At 40.1% G+C, this 9307-nt stretch overlaps 1 non-coding gene across 1 annotated transcript; it reads right to left on the bottom strand.

Moving 5' to 3' along the window:
* Positions 1 to 2353: 2353 nt before the first annotated feature.
* Positions 2354 to 2457, bottom strand: LOC130978274 (small nucleolar RNA R71). Its single transcript, XR_009085927.1, has one exon. It is a non-coding gene; the product is annotated as a small nucleolar RNA R71 (small nucleolar RNA).
* Between the last annotated feature and the right edge of the window lie 6850 nt (positions 2458 to 9307).

The following is a 9307-nucleotide window of genomic DNA, read 5'->3' as shown; positions in this document are numbered from 1 at the left end:
TGGATAGCCGTGCCGTGACAGGGTGCGTTGAACATTTCCACTGAGAGGACGGGACTGTAGCCATTTACAACTGTGATGCCCAACATACAGCTTGCCATGGAAAGGAGTAAGAAGGATTGGATGAAGACAGTAAGAAAGCAGAGAGACGGAAGGGACAAAGCATCTTCATACGCTTATCTGAAATTCCCACCAATGAATTACATAAGTATCTCTATCTTTATCTTTATGTTTTATTCATCATTCATAACCATTTGAGTTTGCCTGACTAAGATTTACAAGGTGACCATAGCTTGCTTCATACCAACAATCTCCGTGGGATCGACCCTTACTCGCGTAAAGTTTATTACATGGACGACCCAGTGCACTTGCTGGTTAGTTGTGCGAAGTTGTGTTTATGCCATGGAATTGAGCACCAAGTTTTTGGACTCATTACTAGGGATTATTTGAGTTGTGAAAAGTAGTGATCACAATTTCGCATACCAAGTTTTTGGCGCCGTTGCCGGGGATTGTTTCGAGTATGGACAACTGACGGTTCATCTTGTTGCTTAGATTAGGTATTTTTCAGAATTCTTAAAAATGAGTTCTAGAGTTTCAAGATGATCTGTTGAAGTCTGGCTGGCTGTGAAGCCATGTCTAATCTTATTGGACCGAGGTTTCAACTTATCATCACAAGAGCTTGTTGATCTCTATCAATCTTGCTGTTGGAGCAATGATCTGCTACGGCTTGGCTGGCCATTGGCCATGTCTAGTGTTTTGGACCGAAGCTTTCTTTGAAAGCTTGGCTGGTTGTGAAGCCATGTCTAATAACTGGACCGAAGTCTTAGACTAGCATTGCAATGATTCCTGGAATTCTCATTAAGAATTTTGAATCCTCTATTTTACTTTTCCACTTAATTTTCGAAAAATCTAAAAAAATTACAAAATCATAAAAAAACCAAAAATATTTTATGTTTCTTGTTTGAGTCCAGTGTCTCATTTTAAGTTTGGTGTCTTGCATGCGTTGTTTATTTGATCTTGGTTCTATTTTTAAGTCAATAGTACAGGGAACTGAAGATTCAGTACATGCAGCAGAGGAATTACACAGAAAAAGCTGGGCGTTCAAAAAGCCCAGTGAAGAAGGGTAGACTGGCGTTTAAACGCCAGCCAGGGTGCCTAGTTGGGCGTTTAACGCCCAAAAGGGTAGAGCATTGGGCGTTAAACGCCAGAATGTGCACCATTCTGGGCGTTTAACGCCAGGATGGCACAAGAGGGAAGATTCTGTTTTTAATTCAATTTTTTTTTCAAGTTTTCAAAGTTTTTCAAAATCAAATCTTTTTCAAATCATATCTTTTCAATCAAATGTTTTCAAAATCAATTTCTTTCCTTTTTCAAAAATACTTGCTATCAATTAATGATTTGATTCAACATTTCAAGTATGTTGCCTTTTCTGTTGAGAAAGGTTTAATGTTTGAATCATATCTTTTCTTGTTAGGCAAGTCATTAATTTTTAAAATCAAATCTTTTTAAATTGTTTTTCAAATCATATCTTCTCAATCACATCTTTTTCAAAAAGTTTTCAATCATATCTTCTTCAAAATCTTTTTCAAAATGTTTTTTTTAAATCTTTTACTTAATTTTCGAAAAAATCTCTTCCCCTCTTCTCACATCCTGCTATTTATAGAGTACCACTCCTCCTCAATGCACAATTCGAACTCTATCTCACTAAGTTCGAATTCTTCTACCTCTTCCTTCTATTTTTCTGTTCCTCTGACACCTCAAGGAATCTCTATACTGTGACATAGAGGATTCCATATTTTCTTGTTCTCTTCTCTTTCATATGAGCAGGAACAAAGACAAAAGCATTCTTGTTGAGGCTGACCCTGAACCTGAAAGGACCTTGAAGCGAAAGCTAAGAGAAGCTAAGGCACAACTCTCTATAGAGGACCTAACAGAAATCTTCAAAGAAGAAGAACCCATGGCAGCCAAAAACAACAACAATGATGCAAGGAAGGTGCTGGGTGACTTTACTGCACCTACTCCCGACTTCTATGGGAGAAGCATCTCTATCCCTGCCATTGGAGCAAACAACTTTGAGCTTAAGCCTCAATTAGTTTCTGTAATGCAATAGAATTGCAAGTTCCATGGCCTTCCATTGGAAGATCCTCATCAGTTTTTAGCTGAGTTCTTGCAAATCTGTGACACTGTCAAGACTAATGGGGTTGACCCTGAGGTCTACAGACTTATGCTATTCCCTTTTGCTGTAAGAGACAGAGCTAGAATATGGTTGAACTTACAACCTAAAGACAGCCTGAACTCTTGGGAAAAGCTAGTCAATGCCTTCTTGGCAAAGTTCTTTCCACCTCAAAAATTGAGTAAGCTTAGAGTGGAAGTCCAAACCTTCAGACAGAAGGAAGGAGAATCCCTCTATGAAGCTTGGGAAAGATACAAACAATTGATCAGAAAATGTCCTTCTGACATGCTCTCTGAATGGAGCATCATAGGTATTTTCTATGATGGCCTGTCTGAACTGTCCAAGATGTCTTTGGATAGCTCTGCTAGAGGATCTCTTCATCTGAAGAAGACGCCTACAGATGCTCAAGAACTCATTGAAATGGTTGCAAATAACCAATTCATGTACACTTCTGAAAGGAATCCTGTGAACAATGGGACACATCAGAAGAAAGGAGTTCTTGAGATTGATACTCTGAATGCCATACTGGCTCAGAATAAAATATTGACTCAGCAAGTCAATTTGATTTCTCAAAGTCTGTCTGGAATGCAAAATGCACCAAACAGTACTAAGGATGCTTCATCTGAAGAAAAAGCTTATGATCATGAGAACCCTTCAATGGAAGAGGTGAATTACATGGGAGAACCCTATGGAAACACCTATAATTCTTCATGGAGAAATCACCCAAATTTCTCATGGAAGGATCAACAGAAACCTCAACAAGGTTTCAACAACAACAATGGTGGAAGAAACCGGTTTAGCAATGGCAAGCCTTTTCCATCATCTTCTCAGCAACAGACAAAGAATTCTAAGCAGAACCACTCTGACTTAGCAACCATGGTCACTGATCTAATCAAAACCACTCAAAGTTTCATGACTGAAACAAGATCCTCCATTAGAAATTTGGAGGCACAAGTGGGACAGTTGAGCAAGAAAATTACTGAACTCCCTCCTAGTACTCTTCCAAGCAATACAGAAGAAAATCCAAAAAGAGAGTGCAAGGCTATCAACATGGCCGATATTTTGAGAGGAGGAAGAGGCAGTGAACGCCACTGAGGAAGACCTCAATGGGCGTCCACTGGCAACCCAATGTTATGTTTCTCATGCACAATAATCCTACTAATAAATTGTCGGCTTGAAGCAAGCTATGGTTATCTTGTAACTCTTAGTCAGGATATCAAAAATTATTAGGATTGATTGTGAAAAACAAAAGAACATGAAATAAGTACTTGTTTTGCAGTAATGGGGAACAGGTTGAGGTTTTGGAGATGCTTTGTCTTCTGAACCTCTGCTTTCCTACTGTCTTCTTCTTCAAACATGCAAGGCTCCTTCCATGGCAAGCTGTATGTAGGGTTTCACCGTTGTCAATGGCTACCTCCCATCCTCTCAGTGAAAACGTTCAACGCGCTCTGTCACAGCACGGCTAATCATCTGTCGGTTCTCAATCAGGTTGGAATAGAATCCAGTGATTCTTTTGCGTCTGTCACTAACGCTCAGCCCTCAGGAGTTTGAAGCTCGTCACAGTCATTCAATCCTTGAATCCTACTCAGAATACCACAGACAAGGTTTAGACATTCCGGATTCTCTTGAATGCCGCCATCAATTCTAGCTTATAACATAGATTAAGTGTTCAATACGCTATAAAGTCTTTCGACAATTTTTGATCATAATGGCCGAACCTTACCCCTATCTTCACCTCTATATAAACCCATCCTCACTCCTTCATTTTCACAAACCCTAAACACTACTTCTTCCCCCTTTGGCTGAACCACAAAGCCATCTCCCTCTCCTCTATTTCTTCTTTTTCTACTCTCTTCTTTCTTCTTTTGCTCGAGGACGAGCAAACCTTTTAAGTTTGGTGTGGTAAAAGCATTGCTTTTTGTTTTTCCATAACCATTTATGGCATCCAAGGCAGGAGAAACCTCTAGAAAGAGGAAAGGGGAGGCAAAAGCTTTCACCTCCGAGTCATGGGAGATGGAGAGATTCATCTCAACGGTGCATCAAGACCACTTCTATGAAGTTGTGGCCATGAAGAAGGGTCAACTTTGATCAAAGGTTGGACCAAGTCCTCATAGACATTTGTGAAGAGGGCGAACAATGGAAGAGAGATTCAAAAGGGAAGCCAGTTCAACTGAGAAGGCATGACCTCAAGTCCTCATTTGTCACCTCTGTTATTCAGTTGGAGTTGACATAGAGGGAGACATCCCCATTGATGAGGACAAGCCCATCGCTAAGAAAAGAATGAAGCAAACAAGAGATCTCACTCATCATGAAATCCCTGAGTTACCTCAAGGGATGCACTTTCCTCCACAAAACTATTGGGAGCAAATCAACACCTCCCTAGGAGAATTGAGTTCCAACATGGGACAACTAAGGGTGGAGCACCAAGAACATTCCATCCTCCTCCATGAAATTAGACAAGGTCAAAGAATCATGAGAGAGGAGCAACAAAGACAAGAAAGAGACATTGAGGAGCTCAAGCACTCCATAAGATCTTCAAGAGGAAGAACAAGCCGCCATCACTAAGGTGGACCCGTTCTTTAATCTCCTTGTTCTTTATTTTTCTATTTTTCGAAAATCATGCTTATGTTTATCTATGTTTGTGTCTTATGATCATTAGTGTCTTAGTGTCTATGCCTTAAAGTTATGAATGTCCTATGAATCCATCACCTTTCTTAAATGAAAAATGTTCTTAATTGAAAAAAGAGAAGAATTGCATGAATTTTAAATTTTATAACAGATTAATTATTTTGATGTGGTGGCAATACTTTTGTTTTCTGAATGTATGCTTAAACAGTGCATATGTCTTTTGAATTTGTTGTTCATGATTGGTTGGCTCTTGAAAGAATGATGAAAAAGGAGATATGTTACTGAGGATCTAAAAAATCATAAAAATGATTCTTGAATAAAGAAAAAGCAGTGAATACAAAAAAAAAGAAAGAGCGAAAAAAAAATGAAAAAAAAGAGGGAGAAAGAGAAAAAGAAAGAAAAAGAAAGAAATAAATTTGTGATCCAAGGCAAAAAGAGTGTGCTTAAGAACCCTGGACACCTCTAATTGGGGACTCTAGCAAAGCTGAGTCACAATCTGAAAAGGTTCACCCAATTATGTGTCTGTGGCATGTATGTATCCGGTGGTAATACTGGAAGACAGAGTGCTTTGGGCCACGGCCAAGACTCATAATGTAGCTGTGTTCAAGAATCATCATACTTAACTAGGAGAATCAATAATACTATCTGGATTCTGAGTTCCTAAAGAAGCCAATCATTCTAAATTTCAAAGGATAGAGTGAGATGCCAAAACTGTCCAGAGGCAAAAAGCTAAAAGCCCCGCTCATCTAATTAATACTGATCTTCATAGATGTTTTTGGAATTCATTGCATATTCTCTTCTTTTTATCTTATTTGATTTTCAGTTGCTTGGGGACAAGCAACAATTTAGGTTTGGTGTTGTGATGAGCGGATAATTTATACGCTTTTTGGCATTGTTTTTAGTATCTTTTTAGTATGTTTTAGTTAGTTTTTAGTTAAAATTCACTTTTCTGGACTTTACTATGAGTTTGTGTGTTTTTCTGTGATTTCAGGTATTTTCTGGCTGAAATTGAGGGACCTGAGCAAAAATCTGATTCAGAGACTGGAATGGACTGCAGATGCTGTTGGATTCTGACCTCCCTGCACTCGAAGTGGATTTTCTGGAGCTACAGAAGCCCAATTGGCGCGCTCTCAACGGCGTTGGAAAGTAGACATCCTGGACTTTCCAGAAATATATAATAGTCCGTACTTTTCCCAAGATTGATGGCCCAAACCGGCGTTCCAAATCAGCTCAAGAATGCCCAGCGTTAAACGCCGGAACTGGCACAAGAATGGGAGTTAAACGCCCAAACTGGCACAAAAGCTGGCATTTAACTCCAAGAAGAGTCTCTACACGAAAATGCTTCAATGCACAGCCCAAGCACACACCAAGTGGGCCCGGAAGTGGATTTTTATGTCATTTACTCATCGTTGTAATTCTTAAGCTACTAGTTCCCTATAAATAGGACCTTTTACTATTGTATTTTCATCTTTTGATCATTTTGTATCTCTTGATCACCTTAGATCTCTAGATCATCTTTGGACGTCTAGTTCTTAGATTATTGGGAGGCTGGCCTCACGGCCATGCCTAGACCTTGTTCTTATGTATTTTCAACGGTAGAGTTTCTACACACCATAGATTAAGGTGTGGAGCTCTGCTGTACCTCGAGTATTAATGCAATTACTATTGTTCTTCTATTCAATTCAGCTTGTTCTTATTCCAAGATATTCATTCGCACTCAAGAACATAATGAATGTGATAATTATGTGATGCTCATCATCATTCTCACTTATGAACGCGTGACTGACAACCACGTCCGTTCTACAAGCAAACAAGGCTCTAATGTTTATCTCTTGGGTTCTTTAACCGGAATCTTCGTGGTATAAGCTAGAATTGATGGCGGCATTCAAGAGAATCCGGAAGGTCTAAACCTTGTCTGTGGTATTCTGAGTAGGATTCAATGATTGAATGACTGTGACGAGCTTCAAACTCGCGATTGTGGGGCGTTAGTGACAGACGCAAAAGAATCACTGGATTCTATTCCGACATGATCGAGAACCGACAGCTGGAGAGCCGTGCCGTGACATGGTGCGTTGAACATTTCCACTGAGAGGACGGGACTGTAGCCATTGACAATGGTGATGCCCAACATACAGCTTGCCATGGAAAGGAGTAAGAAGGATTGGATGAAGACAGTAGGAAAGCAGAGAGACGGAAGGGACAAAGCATCTCCATTCGCTTATCTGAAGTTCTCACCAATGAATTGCATAAGTATCCTTATCTTTATCCTTATGTTTTATTCATATATCATCCATAACCACTTGAATCTGCCTGACTAAGATTTACAAGGTGACCATAGCTTGCTTCATACCAACAATCTCCGTGGGATCGACCCTTACTCGCGTAAGGTTTATTACTTGGACGACCCAGTGCACTTGCTGGTTAGTTGTGCGAAGTTGTGTTTATGCCATGGTATTGAGCACCAAGTTTTTGGACTCATTACCGAGGATTATTTGAGTTGTGAAAAGTAGTGATCACAATTTCGTGCACCAAGTCTTTGTGATGAGCGGATAATTTGTACGCTTTTTGGCATTGTTTTTAGTAGATTTAGTTAGTTTTTAGTATACTTTTTATTAGTTTTTAGTTAAAATTCACTTTTCTGGACTTTACTATGTGTTTGTGTGTTTTTCTGTGATTTCAGGTATTTTCTGGCTGAAATTGAGGGACCTGAGCAAAAATCTGATTCAGAGACTGAAATGGACTGCAGATGCTGTTGGATTCTGACCTCCCTGCACTCGAAGTAGATTTTCTGGAGCTACAGAAGCTCAATTGGCGAGCTCTCAACGGCGTTGGAAAGTAGACATCCTGGGCTTTCCAGCAATATATGATAGTCCATACTTTGCCCAAGATTTGATGGCCCAAACCGGCGTTCAAAGTCACCTTCAGAATTCCCAGCGTTAAACGCCGGAACTGGCACCAAAGTGGGAGTTAAACGCCCAAACTGGCACAAAAGCTGGCGTTTAACTCCAAGAAGAGTCTCTACACGAAAATGCTTCAATGCTCAGCCCAAGCACACACCAAGTGGGCCCGAAAGTGGATTTTTATGTCATTTACTCATCTTTGTAAACCTTAAGCTACTAGTTTCCTATAAATAGGACCCTTTACTATTGTATTTTTCATCTGGGTAGCTATCTTTAGTCTTATGCTATCTTAGATCACTGGGAGGCTGGCCTCACGGCCATGCCTAGACTTTGTTCTTATGTATTTTCAACGGTGGAGTTTCTACACACCATTGATTAAGGTGTGGAGCTCTGCTGTACCTCGAGTATTAATGCAATTACTATTGTTCTTCTATTCAATTCAGCTTGTTCTTATTCCAAGATATTCATTCGCACTCAAGAACATGATGAATGTGATGATTATGTGACGCTCATCATCATTCTCACTTATGAACAAGTGACTGACAACCACTTTTGTTCTACAAGCAAACAAGGCTCTAATGTTTATCTCTTGGGTTCTTTAACCAGAATCTTCGTGGTATAAGCTAGAATTGATGGCGGCATTCAAGAGAATCCGGAAGGTCTAAACCTTGTCTGTGGTATTCTGAGTAGGATTCAATGATTGAATGACTATGACGAGCTTCAAACTCGCGATTGTGGGGCGTTAGTGACAGACGCAAAAGAATCACTGGATTCTATTCCGACATGATCGAGAACCGACAGCTGGATAGCCGTGCCGTGACAGGGTGCGTTGAACATTTCCACTGAGAAGACAGGACTGTAGCCATTGACAACGGTGATGCCCGAACATACAGCTTGCCATGGAATGGAGTAAGAAGGATTGGATGAAGACAGTAGGAAAGCAGAGAGACGGAAGGGACAAAGCATCTCCATTCGCTTATCTGAAGTTCTCACCAATGAATTATATAAGTATCTCTATCTTTATCTTTATGTTTTATTCATATATCACCCATACCCATTTGAGTCTGCCTGACTAAGATTTACACGGTGACCATAGCTTGCTTCATACCAACAATCTCCGTGGGATCGAACCTTACTCGCGTAAGGTTTATTACTTGGACGACCCAGTGCACTTGCTGGTTAGTTGTGCGAAGTTGTGTTTATGCCATAGTATTGAGCACCAAGTCTTTGGGGCCATTACTAGGGATTATTTGAGTTGTGAAAAGTAGTGATCACAATTTCGCATACCAAGTTTTTGGCGCCGTTGCCGGGGATTGTTTTGAGTTTGGACAACTGATGGTTCTTCTTGTTGCTTAGATTAGGTATTTTTTCAGAATTTCTTTAAGAATGAATTCTAGAGTTTCAAGATGATCTGTTGAAATCTGGCTGGCTGTTGATGGTGTTTTTGCGGAAAACGAATTTCCAACACACATATCCAACCGGCAAGTGTACCGGGTCGCATCAAGTAGTAATAACTCATTTAGAGTGAGGTCGATCCCACAGGGATTGATGGATCAAGCAACTTTAGTGGGTGATTAGTTTAGTCAAGCTAACATTGAATGAATTGTGT

Source organism: Arachis stenosperma, chromosome 4 (assembly GCF_014773155.1).
Source record: "Arachis stenosperma cultivar V10309 chromosome 4, arast.V10309.gnm1.PFL2, whole genome shotgun sequence".
NCBI lineage: Eukaryota > Viridiplantae > Streptophyta > Magnoliopsida > Fabales > Fabaceae > Arachis > Arachis stenosperma.
Note: the sequence above shows the minus strand (reverse complement) of the source record. Positions and strands in the feature narration are given on the sequence as shown.